General features: G+C 45.4%; 1 long non-coding RNA gene across 1 annotated transcript in view; it reads left to right on the plus strand.

Moving 5' to 3' along the window:
- Positions 1–9,837: 9,837 nt before the first annotated feature.
- Positions 9,838–22,564, plus strand: part of LOC113969490 — a 29,587-nt gene continuing 16,860 nt past the window's right edge. The window contains exons 1-2 of the long non-coding RNA XR_003534870.1: positions 9,838–9,911; positions 10,412–11,231. This is a non-coding gene — a long non-coding RNA (uncharacterized LOC113969490). The remainder of the gene's footprint in view (positions 9,912–10,411; positions 11,232–22,564) is intronic.

Consider the following 22,564-nt stretch of genomic DNA (forward strand, 5'->3'; position numbering starts at 1 on the left):
TTGGGTCTGTTATCTTTATTGTAATAGCATCGTGGCCAAGCTATATTAATGCAGAATACTTTTCATTTGCCTGGCATTATTAAGTTATTCATGAAAGGATTTGACCAGATGCACATATTCCTGCTCCTTGGCTTGGTGGAGATGATGGTTTTGCTGTGTTCTCACAAAGAAGATGCAGCTTGAGACATGCTGGAAGAAAATGCAGTCAATCTTCTTTGGCACCTGAGAGAAACAGAGGAACACCTGGCCAGGTAGGGGCAGGCTGCCCCCAGTACTGGCAATTCCATGATGCTTGATGCAGAACTCTCAGTTCAAGTGATGTGGTTCAGGCAGGAATTGAGCCATGGAAACTCCTTGGGCTTGACTCTGCGTCCTTGAGCAGAGCTGCAGAGCTCCCTGGAGAGGTGAGAGCTGATGGGGACAATCTCAGAGGGAAAATTCAGTGAAAAAAGAAATTGAAAGAGGATAAGGGAAATGTGTTTCAGGTTAATATTTGTTTGGTTTTCACCTGAAAGCATTAAAAAAATTGGAGGAAACTTGCAAATGAAATAATGTTCTGAGCTGAAAAGACGTGAAAGTCTGCTAGTGAAGGCTTTGACTTCTGTTTTTATTTTTTTCATAAGCAAATAGCGGATATGTTTTGATGCTTAAGCTCATTTATTTTTGTTGGAAAGGGTGTTTGGCTGTTTGGTTTTGTTTTCACTGGCTTTATATTGGAGAGAAAACATCCTGGATGCAAATGGTTGATCCAGGAGGGAATCTGTAAGTCTGCCACCAAACACATCTTTTCGGTACAAAATGTCTCCAGCACCAGAATCCTGGGTTAATTTGCCATTCTTCCTGGGCTACAGACAAACTGTTTAGCTGATTAGAGATGTGCAAACATTCCCACCGTCTCATACACTGATGCTCATAAACTGATAAATAACAAACCAGAGGCTGTTTTTTCCTCCCCAGAGCCGTTTAGTCTTTTTCAGTCCTGCCCAGGTTCAGTGCCCAGTGTAAATATCAGCCTGTCTTACCCAGAAACACCTTTAAATTCATGAACTCTTGCTTTCACTTTGTTTTCTTGCTGCCTTCTCCTTTGCCGTCTGGAGCCGCCCCAGCCCTAAGCAATGCTCAACAGGCTAATATTGCTCTGAACAAGGCTGACTCTGGCTTTCATCGATATATCACGAGAACACCCCTTAGCAGGCATCATTTTTCCAGAGATTATCTCTTGCATAAACATGAAGTACCTATGGGTCACATCTGAAAACCCCTCTTTATCATTGCTATTTATTTGGAAATGCAGAGACAATGTGGTCCAGCTGTGGAGTGGGGAGGAGCTGGACCACATTTGGGCTGGGGATGAGGTGCTATCAGCTCACCTCAGGGAAGGAGACTGGAGAAGATGGATTTGGCATGCCTGTTGGTGCGGTTTAGGTGGCGGTGCGGTGGAGCTGGTGCATGTGCTCCATCATGAGCAGCCACAGGAGGATCTGCTCCATCTGGGAAAGGACAGGCTGGGTATGTTTCATTGCACTTGCCTTGTGGGCATGCATATGGATGAGGAGTGCATATGTGTAAGCATGTGCACGGGAGGAGATGGAGGGAAACTTATGGATTAAGGTGTCTAGAGAACCCACTCATGCCCACGGGGCAGAGAAGTGGGAGGACTCTCCAGATGGAATGTTGGAAGGGGATGCGGGTCTCTGAGCGCTGTGAGGACAGGGCTGCTCTCAGCAGCTCCCACCACAAACCTTCAAGTGCAAAAGGACCACAGTGCCAACCCTCTCTGCTCCCTGTTTTTTTGGCCACCCCTTTACCCACGGCTGTGAGATCCTGGTGGGGTTGTTCTCACAGGGGAAATCTCGCTGGCCGCTCAGATGAGCTTCTTGTTGCTGGAGCAACGCAGAGCACTGTGAGCAGCCCTGAGTACCTGGTTCCTAAAATACTGCTCAGCATTAAAGCCCTGTGGTATTTATGAGGCAGCATTACAGGGAGACACAAGTAGAGCTCTGCCTGCTCCCAGACCTGCCCATCACTCCTGCCTCTGCCGTACCTGGAACACACAGAACCCAATTCTCCTCCTCAGGAGAAAAATACCCCACATCTCTTCTCATACAGCTTGGGAAAAATAAATTTAAAAAAAAAAAAGGATGTTTTAAATTGAGCTCATATTTTTCAAAACTTCCTTTCTCTTTGTCCTTGAAGAAAGTCTCTTGGTTTCCTCTGTCTGGTCCCTGCGAATGAATTTCCTAGCAGGGACACCTTGTCAGCTTTTTTTCTTGGGCTTGAATTCAATTTTTCAAATGAAATACCTCTTTTAGTCTCATCTACTTCATCTACAAGAAGATGGGTGAAAAAAAATCTATTTTCTTTCTTCTTTTTAAAAGATTTCTGTTTTCCCTCCTAGTGGCCTTATGGCTCCTTTTAAGAAATTATGTAACAAATTGTGAAAATCTGGAAGGGAGCTGGTAGTTTGATTCCTTTAAGACTCTCCCTTCTGCCACTAAGACAAAGAAAGCAAAGTAACATTCAGAAGGCAAAAAAAATATAATAAAAAAAATCAAACTTCCTGTTTCGCTTTTGAACAAGGTGCAAATTAGCGAATATTTGTTAAAATTTGAGACAGCAATTGTCTAAGAAAAATAGTTTCAAAGAGGAGAAGGTTGTTTTTTCTTCTTAAATAAAAAAGCCCCTGAACCTTTCTTTCTTTTAACTTCAAAAGGGAGCCAGATTGCAGAGGAAGAGAGAAAAACCTTAAATCTCCTCTGAAGGGAAGCAAGTAACTTAGTCAAAGTGATCTTATTTTTGAGGGAATAATTTTCAGTTCACATTTTTTTTTTTTTTTTTAGATCTTGATCAAGTGCCTCATAAATTTTAAACTGAGCTGGTAAAACCTCTGCTCTACCCGCAAAGGTGTCAAATGGTCATTTATTTGAGGATGACTGGATTGTGCTGACCTGCTTGTTTCCAAAAACTTCATCAGCAGGCACCAAGCAGGAGTTTTCCCTTGGCTTTGGGTAGGTGTTTAAAGTAGCACCAGACTGCAGGCAAATGCTTCCAACTCCCTATGATGGTGTTTTGCACTTGCTTCTGCCTTGATGCAAGGAGGGGCAACACAGCCACACTGAAAGTTAGGCACGGATCCAGGGCTTGGTGGAAGATAAGTGGTGCCTGTCCTGCCTGGAACCTCTCACAGCCTCTGCATTTCCAAATAAATAGCAATGATAAAGAGGGGTTTTCAGATGTGACCCATAGGTACTTCATGTTTATGCAAGTGATAATCTCTGGAAAAAAGATGCCTGCTAAGGGGTGTTCTCGTGATATATCTATGAAAGCCAGAGTCAGCCTTGTTCAGAGCAATATTAGCCTCCGTATGTGTCTATATATGCAGCATCTGCTGAGTCTTTGGCTGGGCTCATGGATTTGACATTGAACTCCTCATTTCAATCTAAACTTTAATAATGTGTGAGTCGCCACAGTGCAACAGAGCACCGATTCATCCCGTAGCTGGGTCTGCCAGTGGCCCGTGCCAGATGCTTCCGAGGAGATTGCAGAGCATCATCATACAGCTAATTGGTGGGAACACGTCCTCCCGCTGCCAGCTGGTGTTCATCAGCTATGTGTCCTGCAGCACCAGGGGCTGATGAAAATAGCCATGTGTAGTGCTTCTTGCCTGCCTTCAATCAGAGAAGCACAAACACCACTGAATGAAGCCCTCGTATGCCAGGTATTGTGCTGGTGCTCTCTGTTGATTGCCTGATCTCAGGGGAGTGAGAGCCACCATCCTTGATGGAGGTTCAGCAGTCACAATCACCAATAGCATCAACACAGGACCTGACAGATGAAGGGTTTTGTTCACTGGTGTTTGTGCTCTCCTAATTTCCCTTAGGGTCCAAGGAAAGTGAGGCAGCTCCTGTGAGTACATGGGGAGCTGCCCCAGCAAGGGCTGGACCACAGTGTGCAGCGTGGTGGGCGGAGATGCTCCTGCAACTGTAAGTAGGTTAAAAAAATAGTAAAATTAAAACCAGTAAAAGAACACAAAGCTGGGCAAAATGTGACAACAGCTGGAGCCTGTGTGGGAGCAGAATTACAAACCCTGTAGCCCAGAGCTGGTCTCTGGCTGGACCTGTTTGTCTCCAGAAGATGAACATTTTCCTCGCTTTTGCAGAGCAGCAGAAGCTATTCTTGTAGCTGTCGAGTCCTTTTTTGAAAGTTAGTAAGGGTTTTCTTTTTGCCTCAATAACCTACAGCAGAGAGTCCTACAGGCTAATTATATGTTTCATTTTAAATCCTTTAATTTTTTTGTAGTTCAAATAGATAACTATGTTTTTCTCCCACATCTTTGATTCAGACAGATGATTTGCTTCATTAATTGATATGTGGAGGAGAGGGGCTAGAAATGAGCTATATTTATGCTTCAAAAATAATCTTTTCCCAACTGTGTTTTTTTCTTCTGCGAATCCTCATATTTATTTCAAAATTATCCTGAAGTGAATATCATCAGCCTTTGTCCAGGAGTCTTTTGCTGGATTAATTAGTCTATAATGAATTTACTTCTCATCCACTTTGATTTTAAACTTTCAGGTTGGCCTGGTGTCAGACTGCACCCAGAAATCTGCTTTCTCTCCTGAGCAAGGAGAAGGGCAGTGTGCTGGGGCTACTTGCAAAACACAACAGCTTGGAAGAACTGGGATTTCGGTTGTTGAGGTGAGAAAGCATTTGGGAAGTGCTTCATTCCTGGAGGAGCTATTGGAAACTGGTGAGCCAGAATGGAGCCATTCCACAGCCCAGCCTGGTCCTGGTCCAGACACTCTGTTGGATGGCACAAGCACCCCTGCACCAGTGATGAATTCACCTCCCAGAGGGGAAGATTTTGTGTATGATGATTGTTTCAGCTCTTCCTCTTCTTCTTTGCGAAGGTCTCAGCCCTACAAACCAGACACCAAAGCGAATCACACCATTGCACTGTCGTGCCACCAGCCAGGGTCTCATCTCCCCAGGGAGTTTTCCAGTGCTGCTTGCTTGCTGCTTTCTTCTTGGCTTTTTTTTTTCTTTGGCTTTCAACACACTTTGGTGAAAAAATGGGTGTGAATCATTTTTCATGAGAAACTTCCATTGCAAAAAGTGCTTTTTTTAGGAACTCAGCATCTTTATAAGTGAAATGCCAGAAATCTCACAAGCTGAAGCTGAAATGTGCTGGTTGCAACATTAGGTGCTAACAGTTGGCAAAGCTTGAGTCCCAGTGGCTAAAACACCAGAGAAAATGGCAGACAGTTCCTTGGCTTTTAAATCTGGGCTGGCTCGCTTGTGTGACAGGAGGAGAGAGGGTAGGACTCGGCTCAGGCTGGTTGGCTGTGATTGACACGTTTCATGGACAGCTTTTTATGGCTCTCATCATGGTGACGTTCTGATTGCCTCCCCAGCGCTAATGAAGATCTCCTGTCATGGGCCTGCAAGGTAGGAAAATATTATTATCTCTCATTTCCAGATGAGCCTGCTCCACGTGGATGCATTTGCCTGACATCACCTGTGTGACAGTGGCAATGACATGGCCCATGAAGGTGGTGCTGGTGCTCCTGATCCCATGGTGCAGAGGTGGCTGCACGGGGCTGGGGCTGGCCCCACGATGGGTCTCAGAGGTACTCCTGAAGCCACCAAGAAACCTCTCAAGATCAGCAATATTGTTGGCTGAGAAACATGGAGCAATTGCCATGTCCACAGTTGGTTTCGTCTTGAAATCATGTCTTGAAAAATAGGTTTTGGGGAGAATTGTCAGTGGTTTTGTCTAGAACTCTGAGAATTTTTATAGGAATGCCTGCAAAAAAAATGTGCGTAACGTGGTAGTAACAGTCTCAAGAAATATGGGAGAGGAGAATTTTTATTTTTTTTTTAAAGAGTAGAAATGAATGGAGTATTTTGTGAGATTAGAAATGTTTGATGCTGGCACTAGCTTGGGGTAAGGTGGGGAGAAATGCTTTCGAAAACCATCATTTGGGATAGAACCTTTCATCTGACAGTTCAGGTCAGTCTTCAGGACACCACCACGGCTGTGACTGCTGGCTGGGCAGTTTGGCTGCCTGCCAAAATTTCGGACCCTGCAACCTCTCTCGCAGCTTGTTGGGGACATACCTGAGCACCAGGCTCGAGGGTGGGACTTCCAGTGGCGGCACCGTGCCAGACACTGCTTGCTCCTGCTTTATTGCCTGTGAGCAGCTGCAAGCTGATGACAGACACAAGTGGTTTGTAGGCAGACTTGTAGAAAGAAGTGTTTTGTAGGTCAGTGCCACGCTGGGGATGACTTGGTGGCCAGCTACTGAGATGAAGGATGATGCCTCTGCTCTGGTCCCCTTTGACCCAAGCCAAGCAGCAAGCTCAGCTTGCCCTCTGGGTGGAGAGGTGGCACATATGGATTTTGATAACTTTCTTCTGTTTAGAGGTCATTGTCCACTTTAAATATTCATGTTCTGAGGGACATTAAATAAATAATGCTGAATTTGTGAATCTGAGCGGCTTGCAACTTTTGCATTTTGTGTTTTGTTTGCAATCAAGAAGGGATGTGAGGCTGCTAAATCCAACCTGCTCTATAACTAGGAAAGGTTTTGTTGTTCAGACCCTGTTATCTGCTCGCTTTTTCTCAAAGCAGGACTGAACTGGTTTGCAGACAAGCCTTCAAAACAGGTGTCTCTGATAGCTACAGGATGGCTTCCATTTTGGGGGGGCAAATAGGAAAAAAAATAGTGTTGCAAATCAACATTTTTGTTTTGATCAACCAACAGTGCCCAACATGGATCACTGTGTGAGGTGGTGGGCACTCCCTTTGGTGTCTGCTCTGGCCCTGCTGCAGTCCCAGTGCTCTTCCATGGCTCCTGACAGAGGTCTGGGGCACTCCCCATGGGCATTCATTGTGGATCCCAATGCATTGCCTGTAGGATCTGCAATAAATGGCAGTTTGGAAGAAATCCCTGTGGCATGAGATGGAAAATAAATGGCCATCACTTCATATTTTATTTTTTCGTCTATTTGGTTGGTACCAGAATATCCCACGGTGTCTTGGGAATTGCAGTTCAGTTCAGATACTCATATTTGCAAAAGATGGTTAATGGATATGAGGTTTCAAGGTAGGAGCCTTTCAGTGACATAAGATTTATGTAGGGACAATTATTATACTTCCTCCCGCCCCCCCCGTCTGCTTCACAAAGAATATGAATCACCAGCTGAAGGCCTCCTGTTTTTGTAAATCAGCTGAAACATAACAGTGATGTTGGGAAGTTGTACTGAGTTAACTGAGCTACTTCTCAATCTCAGAGCTTTACATAACCCCTTCTTAACGCACTGTTATTTCCTTTATAGATAGACTCATAAATTACTCCTGGTACACAAAATGCGTGGGAGGCTGCCTGTTTGCACAGCATGGGACCAAGACCTGCACATTCAAATATCGGCAGACAGCTGGAACGCAATCTGTGAAAAGGCACTCAGAGCCTCCAGGTCTATTAAATACAAACTTAGAACATCTACCGAGAATTTTATATCTTGCACATTACATGTGTAATGCCAGAAAGAATAGGTGCAATACCCCCGGGACTTCGTCAATAAATGTCACAGCAGAGCATCCAAAAAATCCTTCTTCCGCGGGTGGGCGGAACGGTGTGTGCGCAGAGGCTGGGGGGACATATGTGTGGTTGTGCGTGAATGGGTGTTTGTGTATAACGATATATTTGAGTGAGGAGGATCAGCCTGTGATAGCTATATTTAATTTAGTATCCCATTTTGTGCTGAACTCTAACCACATCGAGGGAATTAGGAAATGTGCCGCTATGGGTTCTGCAGTCGCTTTGCCGCAGTCCTATAAAACCGCAATGTTTACAGAACCCAAATTGTACTTTTCTGAAGTTATTTGCTTCCTAATGTGGGGAACACCTCCAGTTGCCATATCTGCTTCCACCGGTATGTCCAATTTACACCCACAGTTTTTAGCAGATGAGGCTGTGAGATGCAGCCATTAGACTGATGGGCACAAAGGGAGGCAGGATTGAGACTGCAGAACCTCTGGTTCCGCTTCCATTTCATTGCCTTTTTTATCTTACTGCCTGAATTCTTCAAACACCTGGTTTTGAAATGTAGTCTAAGGGTCACCTCTTATCCCAAACCCTTCAGTGAACATTTATGCTGCTTTTACCTTGTGTAGCTGCACAGACTTTACTAATATATTTCAGTTTCCTGTTACCCACATCCAGTAATCAAAATCTGGAAAACTCTGGAAAAGTTTTACTTTGGCTTTAATCCAAAGGCCACCTCTTGATTAAGCTGGTTTTGATACGTTTCCAGCTGTGAATAAGGGCTAGGTATTCAAGCTAGTCATATGTCAGATTTGATTAGTAGCATAATCCATTGGGCATGGAAACAATTCACTAGCACTTCAAAGCATCTCTGGATGTTAAGGGCTTGTAGTTGTTTGCCAGGCAGGAGATGGCTGGATATACCAGGATTTTGGAAACAGAGAATCTCATGTTGAAAGAAATAATGCATCCAAGTTTTATCATCTAATCATAGAATAGTTTGTGTTGAAAAGGACATTTAAAGGTCATCTGGTCCAAACCCCCTGCAACAAGCAGGGACATCTTCAACTACCTCAGGTTGCTCAGAACCCCATCCTGACCTTGAATGTTTCCAGGGATGGGGCATCCACAGCTTCTCTGGGCAACCTGTGCCGGTGTTTCACCACCCTCATTGTAAAAAATATCTTCCTAATATCTCATCTCAATCTACCTTCTTTTGTTGTTTCTTTTAGTTCTTTTAGATATGTTGAAATGTTGTTCAGGAGCTTGTATTAGGTGAAGATAACTGCAGTGACGTGATCTGTGCTGCAGTTATTTGGAAGAATTAGGGTTAGCTAGGTTTAAGCTGTACAGAGTATAGCCAAATATCATTTTCCTGAGCATCCATGGGCAGTGCCAGGACCTGCTGTGCCAGTGGGGGATCAGACCTGAGCCCAGGACCAGAGTGCTCTGGCACCCAATTGTGCTCGACAGCGGGCACAGGCCTGAAACCATGTCATTGACACCACCCTTCTAGAACTGGGATAAAAACAGCTGAGAAAAAAATCAGATTATCTGTACTGCTCCCAAGAAGTCGGTCATCTCTGGGATATTTTTGTTCCTTTGAGGAATAAGGTTTGGTCAGGAAAGAAGAACAGAAATGTAAAAACAAATAACACTCTTGCATGTCCATTCCAAATCAAAAAGCCTCCCGTGGATTAGGTGAGGGCTGGGAGGAAAGCCTGTTCCCTTGCCAGCCTTGCTGCCTGCTCATGTGTAACATTATTTAGGTTGCACCAAGTTTTGTTGCCTTGGTGCATCCTTCAGTTGCTCAGGGATAAAAGCTCTTGCCTACAAGGCCTACCAGATGCAAGGAAAATGCTTTGGGATTTTGGAATCAGAAATGAATAAAAGACCAAATGATTATTTCTCATTGCACCGTTAAGGAATTTTAATAAAATTCGATTTAAGAGGCAGGTATTAGGTATGCTGCTGTGTAAGAACATCAATTAGCAGAAGAACAACAAGCAGTCCTACAGTTTGAGGTTGTTAGCAACTCTTGCTAGAAATATTTGGTGAAGAATTTCATGGGCATAAGTTGCCAAGAGACCTACAATTGTCTTCTTAGTTCTATTGGTAACTTTCTGTTTTTATAGCTATGGGTAAAAAAAAAAAGAAAAGATTACTGTATCTGGTTTTTAACAATCTATCCAGGGTGTGGAAAAAAACACCTTCTTACGCTTTGCCTTTCAATTCTCCAATAATAAATTAACTATCACAGTTTAAGATGCAATTGTTGTTCTTTTTCGTCTCCAGACTAATGCATCATGACACCTCGATTACAGGAAGTGTGGATGGCTTCTCCTGCCTCCTCTCTTCTAGGTAAAAGCCTGTGATCACATCAGGGGAATGTTTACCAGCTGCCTGTGCTGGATTTGCCCCATTTCTACACCAGCAGCCATGCTCAGGGTCCCCAGCTGTCCCCTGTACCAGTGGAGGGAAAAACACAGGGTACGTGTCCCTACACTACTGTCAGACCTCCCTTCTGACATCTTTGAAGATACAATGCTTCTATTTGTGCTCCTGTGTACCTGCTGTCCTTAAAAAATTTAAAAAATAAGAAGAGGGAAATTGCAAAGCCACTGGACCGAAACACAGTGGTGTGCAGTCAGAAGTCAGTGTGTCCATGTGCTACAGCCACGGATGCTGTGTTAGTGAATGGGAGAATACAACCCACAGCTGTAGTGAGAGTAATGAAATGTTTTGTGACTGAGGCTGTCTGGCCCGGTATCTGCAATAATCAAATCCTGGTAAGGCAATTTAGCAACTTGTGGGGGTTTTTTTCCAAGAGAAAACAGTTGGTTGTTCTTTTATTCCATCAGCTAGGCTGTGCATTCCGCCCGGTCCCCTCTGGCTGCTCTGCCTTGGCCGGGTTCTGCTCTCCTAAGTGCCTGCTCACCACAGCTGGACCTGCAAGGCTGGACTGCCACTGAAGCCATCCTGAGCCTCATGACTGTCTGAGTCCAAGTCCCTGAGCAGAACTGCTGAGTTTGGACACTCCCAGACAGAGGCAAAATTCCTTAGCTCATCTCCATGCAAACATGATTATTGCCATTAAATACACACTGTGATACACAGTGTCTCTGCAATGCTCCCTGATGAGCCCATGCACCAAACCTAACAGCTCCTGCTGTAGCCAAACACTGAGCTCGGCTGTGGAGGCGCCACTGCGAACTCGGCTCCCACCACTGATGAGTGGTCTGTGAAGCAGCCTAATGATTTTCTAGGGGTCTGAGATCGTGGTAACACCACGAGAGTCGCACAAAAAAAGAGAGATCTCCTTCCCTTCCCTCCCACTCCCTGCAAGGCTCATTTTGCAAACTGCAGCTGCCGAAAATGGAAAGCCAGCTAGAGCAGCACCCCTCCGGCGGGGTTATGGAACTGGGATGCTGCAACAGAAATCTGCAGGTGGAGGATGAACATGCTGGGCTTCCAAAGCACCGTGTTTCGGTGGACTTACTCTCCCATTTGTGAGACAATAGACTGAGGAGCTGGTGGCACCACTGCTACCTGGATATGGTGACAATGCCCTGTCTCCTGCCAGCACCACCGGGGACATGCGTGGCCACATCCTGCTGGTGCAGCTGGTGGCTGCCACCCTGCAGCACTCTGTGTCTGTCCCCAGGCTTGGCTCAAGACCAGGTGAGTAGCTGGTGGCCCTGGTCTTTGGGTCAGTGTACAAATCCCCTCCTGCCCCATCCAATCACTACCACCTCCTTTGTTGTTTGGTCTCTCAGGAATCTTAATGTAACCCATAATATTTAATGGGTTTGCTAGTGATAATGTAATTTTAAGTGACATAGATGTGATAAATCGCTTCCACACGTCACTGAATTCTGTTTCTAAATTTTTATGTATTTTTGATAGGCCAATTTATCCCTGCTGCAGCTCCAGCCCATGCAGTCAATGGCATTCCACTGGGGGTGAATTTTGTCTGCTATTTACAGTGTGTGCTTTTAAGCAGTGATTGGTGTGACAGTGTGATCTGTACAGCTGTCTCTCTGTATTTATTCTTTTGCCTATAAGTTTGATTTATACTAGCTTCACAAAAAAAAAAAAAGCTCATAGCTTTTCATGTGAATGACTTTAAATAACTGATTAACGATTATTATTAGCATGGCTGTAATGGAACAGGGGTTGCCAAGTTTGTAGGCTTGGCTGAGCAACTGCAGGTAAAGCTGTTGTGTGTCCCTCTCCAACTCTAAACCTTTTCTGAGGTTTCCTTTATAATTGGACAGTGCCCTCTGGGTTCAATCTGACTTGATGTGTCTGACATGAGGTTCACGGCGGAGCTGCCTGTGAGGGGGATGTCTGATGTTTGATGGCACCGTGCGGGTACCCGCCGGGAGCGAGGGGTGCTCTGCACCAGCCTGCTCCTGCTGGGGAGAGGAAAATCCACACCCCCAGATGACAGTGGTGACTTGCAGGCAGGCAGGCAGTGCTCAAGTGCTCTGCCTGAACTTGTGTTGTACTCGTCAGATTTGTTTTCATGAATTCTAAGAGCTTAAAATGGTGACTCTCCGAGGTAGAATCCTTTCATGCTTGTGTCACATGAAGAGCCCCTAAAGCTCTGTTTATAAAGCCAGCTCTCTGTGCATGACTCTGTGGCTGCAGAGAGTTCTCTCCTGCCCCTTTGGCTGCTGATTCTGCCTCAGTCTTGATTTATTTGGTGCCGCCCCAGGAATATCCCGGAGATTTTTGTGGGAATGCAGAGATGGGTTAACCCCCTCTGCTTGGCTTTGTGTTTCTTCTTTACTTCTGGACTGACAATAGCAGACTCCTGGTGGCCAGGAACACCTGCAAGTAGCAAAGCTCTGCTCCCATGTGTCTGTGTGTCCCAGGGACAGCACAGGAATGGGCTCCTTGCTGCTGAGCCCTGTCATGGAGAGCAGCACAACCAGCATTGCCTTACACTAACCTGCCCCAAGGTGTCAATCAGTATCATTCAAGCAGCAAATTCTCTCCCAAGAGAGTAGCTACTACATGGTTAACATTTTCCAGGACTGAGCCTTCTGAGATATTTATTCCAGTGTTATCCTGCTTGAACTACCACCTGTGGTACCAAATAGGAGGAAGGATGGCTACGTCAATGAGATGTTCATGTCCTGCAAGAAGAAGGAACTTGCATGCCAGGAAATGTTGTGTGTGTTTTCTTGAAGGTTTAAGTCCTGAATGTGTTTGTTTTGATGTGTTTGCAAAAGGGAAACCAGAAGCAGAACCAGAGGTGTTCCATTTTCCCCAACATCATGCAGTGCAGCCATCCAGCTAGGAGTATCCTGGCTATTTGTCAGATTTGTCCCTATCAAAGTCCTAGGAAGGGAATAATATGAAATTTTTTCTTTTTTTCTTTTTCTTTTTTTTTTTTTGGTTTTTAATAAGATGGCAGTGCTTCAAAAGTAGTAGAGGATAAGGCAAAGTCTGAGAATACAAAACATTTTTATTGTTGTTATTATTAATCACAGCTCAAGCAGACCTGCCTGAGAATCACTCTTGTTATTTTCCTCTGGTTTATGTTCCCTGAGTAGAGTTTGATTAAAAACTGTTGCATCTCATTTTGCTTGCAAGGGTTGAGGTGCTGTGTCGCTGTCACCTGTCTGCAGCTAAAATAATATGACACATCATGGAATAGGCTGGATATTTGCTACTGGTTTTGATCTTCTTCAAAATATCGTTTTCACTTTGTGTAGCTAAAGAATAGCCGGCCTCCTGCCGTTCCTATTCACTTCTTACCCTTGAATAATGAGAAAAAAATCTGCCTGCAATAAATGTTCAGCTTATGTTGGGGATTTTTCCAATACAGAAATAAAGCACTTCATGAAATAATGGTGCCATTCTCAGATAAACAGATATTTTTGCTGTTAACTTCATGAATAAGGGGTAGCAAGGAGGTCAGCTTTAGCTGAACTCATGCCAGAACTGCTTGGCCATTCAAAGTCTTTGGCCTTTCAGGCTTTTAGAGTTCTTTTTTTTTTTTTGAAAATACTTTTAACTCACACAGATTTTACTTTCTTATGTCTAAAAAGAGCAGAATTATTACAGATGTAACAGTGTGTCTGTGGTGTTTCAATAAATGTGTATTTCTCAGGGCTGATGGATTCCATGTCCCTGCAATTGGGCATTGTGTGCCAGGAGAGGCGAATGCAGGTGGGAGGGTCGGTGTGGACCTTTGTGCTATGGGATTGTTCATGTTTGTCACCAGTCTCAGTGGTGCTCAGGAAATCTTGCTGTTGAGCAGTTTGTCTCTTTCCACCCCTGGGACCCTTTTCTGCTCCCCTGCCTGCCCTGGCAATGAGGATGTGCCAGCCCAGCAGTGGCTCTGTGGACATGGGGATGCCAAGGAGGTTGCTCATGAGTACCACAGCTGTATGAAACACACACATTTGCTAGCATGACTCTGCAACCAAACATCAGCTCAACTACTTTTTATTATTAATTTCAAGCTCCAGCTGCTGCCTTGAAGCATTGTGTTTTGTCATTCTGAGAGCTGCTGCTCAGAACAAACAAAAGGGAAAGAAAAATGAAAGCAAAGCCCCTAAAACTCACTAGTAATGTAAAGTCTAGCAACGATGGCTAACCGTGTCTAATAATCCATCAGGGTGGCTCATCTGTCAGCTATGAAAATGTCATTCCTAGAAGTTTACTACAGCTTTTTAAGGCCTAAGCAGAGTTTACTGCTCATGGCAACAGCACTGTGATGGCAGTGTGTTGTGATGGTACTTTGCAGGAGCCAAGAGAAACAGCCCATACCATGCAGGAGCAGCACCAGGAGCATGGGCCAAATGTGTATCAGCCCAAAGGATAGGGCCTCCTTCAGTCCAGGCTGCAGAGGACAAAGGCAGTTAGTGTCTGGATATGTTTCTTTGACCAGAGGAAGCCAAAAAATCCAGCAGTATGGGGGTCTGTCTCCTGGCCTGAGAGTAGGACCTGCTGCAGGAGGGTCCTTGTTTCTGCTTTCACACATGGCTTGTTAGTCTCTTATTCCTGCAAAGCTTTGCTCAGTCGTCTCTGCAGTACCAGTGTCATAGTGGAGAAGACAAGGTACCTGTTGGGGAGGTGGAGAGAGCAGGGACCAGCCCTCTGGCTGGCACTGTTCTTGCCAAAAGGCAGTGAAGGACATGCAGCTCTAACCCTGCCTGTCCTCTGCCAGCACAGGCCCTTTCCTCCCCAGCTGGGCTCTACCTGGCCAAAGCAGGACAGCTGTGGTGTGGCTCCATGGGAGACAGGGGTGAGTGCACAGAGGGCACGAGGACTCCCAATGAGCCCAGGAGCTGCTGAGGTTGGTCCATCTGGAGTAAACTCATATTAAGGGCTTCACAAGCAGTAGTACGTAGCTATTTATCACCAGCAGATACTCACTCTGTGCCTCTTGCAGTGTCTAAGTCACCTTCTCCACTCTCCCTTCCAGTGACTTTCCCTTTGCCCTCAACTAATCCATCATTTGGAAGCAGCCTGTGGTGTATTTGCTGTTTTAAACTGCCGACCTTCAGGCTTTGCTCCCATGATGGCTCCCAGTCCGTGTTGATCCCTTTTCCCTTCGGAGACTGTCGATACATTCTGATTTTGAAACAGCTTCACATAAAACTGGAGGGAGGTCTCAAATCCAGATCAAGCTTAACATCCACCACCGATCCCCCACATCCACAGCCCTCCTGCAAGTGTTAAGCCATTCTTTTCACTCTGCTGCTTTGTGGGGCTAATGAATTTGCTGCTGCTATTCCCTCTGATGAGGGGATGGGAACAGTCACAGAATTGCTGTGAAAGGCTTAGAAATATATTTAAGTGGTTTGGATTTCTCTGTGAAATCTGAATTCAAATCCCCACTCTGTTAAAAAAAAAAAAAGGGGAGAAGCACCAACACTGAAGAGCAACAACTTAAAAAAAATTGTTCATAGGGAGTCTGAGGTTTTGCTGCCTTTATCTCTAGACGGGGATGTTGTAGCATTGCCTACAGAGCCTTTCTTCTCTGCATTAGGCGAGCGAGGAGATTTCATTTCATACATCATTTACAATGGAGTGCATCAAGAGCAGAGTTGGTGCATATTAACAGGGATGTGGGGAAAGAGTTGGGTTCTTTGAAAGTTTCAAAGCATCTCCACTGAGGAGGGGATCCCAGGCTGCTGATTCCCTTTCACTCTGTTGTAGAAGCTGTGTGAACCAAAAGCCCATGAAATGGAAGGAGGAGAACAAAGGCACTGAAAGGCCTGTAATGTGCCAGCATTAGTGGGAGCTGGAGTAGCACAGGGATGGTGTAGCTCTTCTATCTCTTCTTGCTCTCCTCACTGGCACCCGCCTTCCTGTATATTCACATCGGAGTGAGCACAGGGTCCTCTCTATACTTGGAAAAGGTGGTCATGCGTTGGGAGAACATGAGGAAGATGTTGTCCCCCTTCCTCTCCAGCCCATCTGACCAGCTGCTGCCCATAATCAAGCTTTCTCCATTTCCTCCCACTGTACTTTAAGCCAGGTCTTCAGATCACTACAGAATGGCCACCCAATGTATTCATTAAAAAGTGTTTTAGACAATGATTCAGTTTAAGAATCAGCATTGTATGGCCAGTCTTCACGAACGAAGATTTTGGGAAAGGTCTTTTACCTTTCAAGCCTGCGCAATGGATTTTTTAGGTGAGACACAGCCTGCGCTGAACTGAGCCCACCCTTTAATCCTAAGGTTCATCTGCCTTATTCCTTGATAAATATATTTGGGTTGGTTTTGATTTCTTTCTGGAATTTGCAGGCATAAAATATACCTGAGAAAACTGGGAATTGTAACTCATGATGAACTTCAAAACTAGATCTGGGGATGCTGATGTTGTATCATCACAGGACTCGAGGGGCAGGAGCTTTCTGGAAAAAACTAGACACCACAAAAAGTGCTATGAAAGTTATGGCACTAGCAATGAAATGGCCATGTCTTCTCCCTTCCCTTGTTACCATGCTGTTTCTCCCTTTGGCAGGAGCTGGACAGGCCACTCTACAAGAGGGAACAGGAAAGTCCCCGATGCCTTGTGACACCTGTGCCAACATCTTGCCACCTTCCTCATGGCTGGAGAGAGCCTTTGGGCAGGCAAGACTTTGAGTCTTTGTGCATAAAAATCCTCTCTGCATGCCATCCCTTGCCCTTCCAATGGAAGACCACCTCAGGGGTATTGAATTTTGTTTCAAAGTGTCTGGCAGAGAGCCTTAAGGATAATGCCATTATCAAGGACATCTTCCAGGACTGTTGCACTGGGAACACAATGATTACCTTGTCTGCCCCATGCTGCTCTTCCACCGACACAGTTGTAGGTCAAGGGATTGGGAAGAGATTTAATAGGAGTTCCCATGGCTCCTGAAATTAATACAAAGTCTTAGTTGGCTGACATTAATATAAAGGCTTTCCTGGCTATTATAAGATTCACCACGTTCCATTCTGGTGGGTCACCTTAGTGCTATAGGATCTGAGGGAGGGCAGAAACAGCAGCAAAAATGCCCACCACATTTGGGAATGCCTACCCGTACTCAAACACCTTCAGCTTTGTTCAGTAATTCATGTTGAACAGAGATATTTCCCTGGATTTACAAAGTTTATTTTCAATGTAACTGTTGACTGGTACTTGCTCAGAGTCTGTTTCCAGAACTAGTGATGGATTTAAGTCACTCAGGAGACATTCAGCTTGTTCCAGGTGACTTATACAAGGTTATGGGAGGAAAAACCAACCAACCGTCAGCTGCAATTTTTGCCCTGTTAGAATTAGGAAATGGAAACTTTCCCCATCCCTCCCCCATGACTGTGCTCAAAACTCCACAATCTATTTTCTCTCACTCTTCACCTCTTCTCCTTTATATTGGCTGCTTTGCACCAAAAGTCCCATAGTTACATGCACTTTGACACTTGCATTTCAAAATGCATGATTGTGGAGTTCTGCCAATACTAGCAATTGATCTGGTGCCACAGACCAGCTTAATTATTCAAGGTCAGTCTCTCTCTGTCTCTTCTTGTCCAGGGAGCAGGAGCTACGGGGAATAAAACTTGAACAGTCTTTAAATTTTAATCATAAACTTTAGTAAGTCACAGATTTGTTTTGCTGTATGTGGGATTTTCTCTATTGTAGTTCCTGCAACTTTTTGAGCCTCCCTGCTCAGAGCATTCCTTTCCTCCTCAGTACAACACTGAGCTTTTGTAAAGCATGGTATTTTACACTGCTATTTAAAATGCATAAGTTGTGTGATCTAAGCAGTTTCCAGTTCACTTCTGAGCTCCTGTAAAACGTATCCCTGAAGGCATTTCAGCTGAGCAACTAAGAAGGTGAGGGTATTAGAGGTTGTGAAATGGCTTGTCTGCTAATTCTTTCTATGTGCATCTCTTCAGATAAATCTCCTGTGACCTCCTACTACAAGCTGAACATTAGTTAAGTATCTTCTTGGTAATGGAGTGTCCTGGACCCGATCTTATATTATACTAAGGACTCTTCACGCTATCTGGGAAGATGTTTGCCTTCAGGGGGGATAGGAGAGGTGTCCCTGAAAGCACGTGAGGTGCAAGTAACTTCACTGAACAGTGCTGGGCTGACTCAAAGACCCTGGTCCAGCCCTGCGGCCGGTCACGGGCACAGAGTCGGGCTGGAGCCTCCCTGGGCTGCACTGCCTTAGGCGAGCTCTCGACTGGCTCGTGAAGGGGTAACAACATCCATTACAGCAGCCTTGGGCATGCCCTGGATTCCATCTGCCCCGAGCTATGGACAAACAAAGAAGCCTTTGAACTTCTCGGTCCATCCCTGAAACAACTTGGGGAGCTGACAGAGTCCAAGGAATTATAATTTTAATAATAAATCCTCAAAATAATTATTCTGTATTTTAAAACAGTAATTATAAAATAATAATAAATACTTAAAAAGAAGATCCAAACGGTTTTTAAAATTAATAGTAATAATAAATCCTAATGTGGCAGGGAGGCAATATTGCAAGGATGCAGGAGGTACAATCATCTTTGTCTGCTGGGATCATTGAAAGGACAGTTGTGGGAAAGCAAGTTAACTGGGGTTGTTGCACAGGGTTACAGTCATACTGATAATGGGAAAAGCAGCCTCCTGCAGCCAGTGCCACAACTCCTGTGCTTGGGAGAGGAGCTGGAAACTGTGACCCCAGCCAGACCTGCCTGAGAAGACCTCTGCAGAGGTGAAGGTGGGAATTGAAGGCACCTGGCCCAGAGGCAGCAGTGAGGGGCACGGCTGGGCTGGAGATGCTGGGGTCACCCAGCCTGCCCACTGTCACGGGTGCTGCCAGCTGGCAGGGCTGAGGGGTGGCATTTCGTGCATATTTTTTTTGAAGGGAAATAAAGCCCAGCAATCTTTGTTAATTTTCAAACTCCCGGCATGATTACAGTATCTCTGTTTTACAGCACCCAGCTATTAGAGAAAAGCACTATGCAAGTCAATTAATGATAATGTCTCTTTCCTTGAGATAAAATAGTTCATTCTTACACCCAGCCGGGATGCTCAGCAAGGCGAGCTGTGTGCTGCCCTTGATGGTGCGGGATGAATAGCAGCGCAGAGCCGCTTTCTTCCGGTGCAGTTGCTGGCTTTGTTGCAGATTTAAAGCAGCACTGTTTGAAGCTCTGCCTCTATAGCTGTGTTATGTTGTCCTCCTTTGTAATGAAAACTTCTCCTTTTTCATCATTTTTAATTTCAAACCCTTCAGGGGCTGGCTTCCCCAAGGCTACATCTCAGTCTGTGAAAAACAGGGTGTCTGGCTTTGCTCTTCCTCGCCAACCCAATGGCCAAGGCTAGTTGGCTTTCACCTTCTATAACAATGGTTTATAGCTCTTGGCTGGTGTTTACCCAGCACCTTGTCTTACTTTAAAATGTATTTCTAGATGTGAGGCCATTTGTTCCCGAGCTGAAGCACTTGCTGTTAGTTTGGGGGAGGTTTGTTTACTGCAGTAACCAGCTTGCTTCGTATGTATTCCCATCACTCTCCCTTGCTATAACCTACAAATCTCTCCAACTTATTCAGCTCAATACTGGAGATGGTTTTTGAAGTCTTCTTTAAAGTATAGTGAGTGCCCTTAAAAATTTTCCCGGCTTTGAAAGATTCTACCTGTTCTAATGCAATTCCCTGTTTTAAAGATAGGGAATAAATATCTTGGGGATGGTTGGCTCACATACAGCTCCTATCTCTTAAAACATTAATGGTCCATGCTGTTTGATTCTTTTTGAAAGTACTCCATTCCTGCTTTGTTTATTTAAGTTCTTTTCTCTGCACTGGGACTTGCCAAACCGAGTTGTGTCCCCCCCACATTCCCCCCCACCACCCTTTCATTCACAGAAATCAGTGAGATGTAAATATGGCTCATTTAGTTTTAGCACTGCCAACTTTTGTTTCAAAAATCAGACATGAGGTCCCTTGAATTTTGAAATGGGTTTCAGAAACCTTTGTTGAAGAAATAAATTCTGAATAATTTCTGGTTTTGCTTTCTGCATTTTGTGCCTTTGAAGGTTCACACTTCTGAGCCTTCATGTACAATCATAAGAGATTGAAACTTGCTTTACTGTTAATAATTGCTGCATCCCCTGCAATCACACAGCTCCAAAAGGGAGCCACTGCAGGAAATGAGCCAAGTCAAATACTGCAGCTGAATAAACTTCTAAGACTTGACGACAACAAATTTTGCTCCTAAAAATCGCCCATCGGTTTGCCTACAGCAGCTACGAATGCTGGGAAAACACTGGAAAAGGGAGCACCACGACTGTGCTCAGGGCTATGAGACAAAATAAATCAGGCCGAGGGATGGGGGCATTGCCTTCCACGCAGCGGGACTGGGGATTACAGACATCGAGTTGGAAGACACCAATGAATTTGTGCCCTGAAGGGTGTATTGGCCCTTAAGGGGTTTGTCAAAGCTCAACACTACTTTGTGTTAAAGCTGGTCTTTCAGCCCTGGAGCCAAGCTTGGGCTGCTTGAACCTCCCAGCGACACCCCTCCAGTTTGCCCACAAGCGTAAATCACTGGGCTTATTAGCTGGAGCTGTCTCTCCTATATTAGTGTCATTTTAGCTTGTCCTGTCCTGTGGCAGGTATCCACGGTTGTTTGGCTGGGTATGACTGATGTCTTCTCTAATTCATGTCATATGTCAAGAAGAGAAAAGCTGGAGGAAGAGGGAGCTGCCCTTGGCCAGCACAGGGGGCTGGAGCCGGGACCCTGCTGCTGCTGCTGGCTGGGGAAGGCAAGGCTGGGACAGATACCTGAGCACCTTTGAGGGGAGCACAGCAGTAAAACTTCTGTTGGTCACATATTGATGGCATAGTTTTGCTGTGGGTTTTGTTTTTAGCAGCTTCTTGTGCAGAAGGTGAGCAGGGGCTGAACATGAGATGAAGATGATTTGGTCTGTCAGAAATATGGACTGTTTTTTCTCTGCTGTCGGGATATGTTGATGACATTACACAGATGGTCAGGAGACAAAGCTCAGGATGGCTGTGGCTGGCCATCTCTGCCCCATGTCTGGGTGACGTTGACAAAATCTTCGCCAGTGAAATCTTCCCGCACATACGGACCAGTACTGGCACCAGCAAGAGAGGGAGACCAAAAGCATATGTGCAGAGATGTGGCAGTTTGTAACAGAGGCATGTACAGGCAAGGACTTAATTAATCAGACGTTATCTGGGCAGCCAGGGCTGGCAGGCGGGTCATCTAACCACCCAAACTTCAGTCAGTGCACCAGAATCCCCTGCTCTTTTCTGCCTTTTAAGTCTTTTATCTTTCCAGTCTGCAAGATGTGAGATAGTGGCACAATTTTGCTGCTTTCTTCCTTTTTCCCTTACACGCAATATATATATAAAAATATATATAATTTATAGATAACATATACATAAAATAATATTCTGTCTAAATACATGCAGACACACACGAAGCATGTTGCAGAGCCTGTGGGAAATACTGTCTGCAATGGAGTTTGCTAATTATAGCAGCTCTAATGGCAGCTTCCCCCCACCCTTCCCAACAGCAACAGAGATCAAAACCTTTTTTGTTTAAAATATTTACTGTACAGCTTGCAAAGCTTTAATCAACGTAACATGACGTTTCCTTGCAGCAGCCGAGTAATAAATATGCAATTAATAGGGAATTGAAATACACCCATTAGCTGTTTGCAGAGGCTCCACTTCCCCACTGTAAAAACGCTTTCAGAGCATTTAATGCTCTGCCTACAGTCAGCCGTGCCGCCGGAGCACAGGGAGCCAGGCGATCCCCCTGCCTTTTGGTGGGGAGGGGGATGAAGGGTTTCAGAGCAGCTCTGGGAAGTTTGCAGAGGGAATCACTCTTGCTCCTGCTTTGGCGGCCGTGAGAAACGACACGGGCGGATGGTGAGGTGACAGCTCCACCCACGATTTATGTCTCTCCCGCTTGGGAATCGGGCTTTTGAGGCTGCTGGTTTTGCTTCAGTAAGTGTGACTCTGCACAGCTCACAGGTCCGGGAATGCTCTTTTCCAGTGACTTCGTACTTGCCCGGTGCAGGGCTGGCAGCAGGGAGCAGGGCTCTGTACATCCCTGGGTCCTGTGGACCTGAGGTCACAGCAGGGCTTCTCTTGAGCTGGGGTAGCCCTTGGGCAGCCCGGTGCTTGCTGCATGGGCTATAGCTGTGGCTGTGTTCATTCTGCAGTGGCCTGTCAGCCAAGTTAGCATGTGCTTTCTGCAATTTATAAGCTGCTTTTAAAAATGTTAGCTTCCCACCAGGGTTGTAGCACCTGGTTCTATCTTGGGTAGCAGGAGACAGCACAGAGGTGGCTTGAACACCCTTGATACAAAGTGGTAAAATATATATGGCATAACCATCCACTTAGGAGTATTCTCCAAACCCTTGTCCCACAACTAAAGCCACAGAGTGAGACGAGCCTGAGCTGAAGCAACAGCCCTGGCAGCTTTGCCCAACAAGCTCCTCATTGGTGGGGCTGACCATGTCCCCTGTGGCCACCCTGCTCAGCACTGCTCCAGACTGGGTTGA

The sequence above is a fragment of the Neopelma chrysocephalum genome, unplaced genomic scaffold (assembly GCF_003984885.1).
Source record: "Neopelma chrysocephalum unplaced genomic scaffold, ASM398488v2 Primary Assembly neopelma1_73b, whole genome shotgun sequence".
NCBI classification, from domain to species: Eukaryota; Metazoa; Chordata; class Aves; order Passeriformes; family Pipridae; genus Neopelma; species Neopelma chrysocephalum.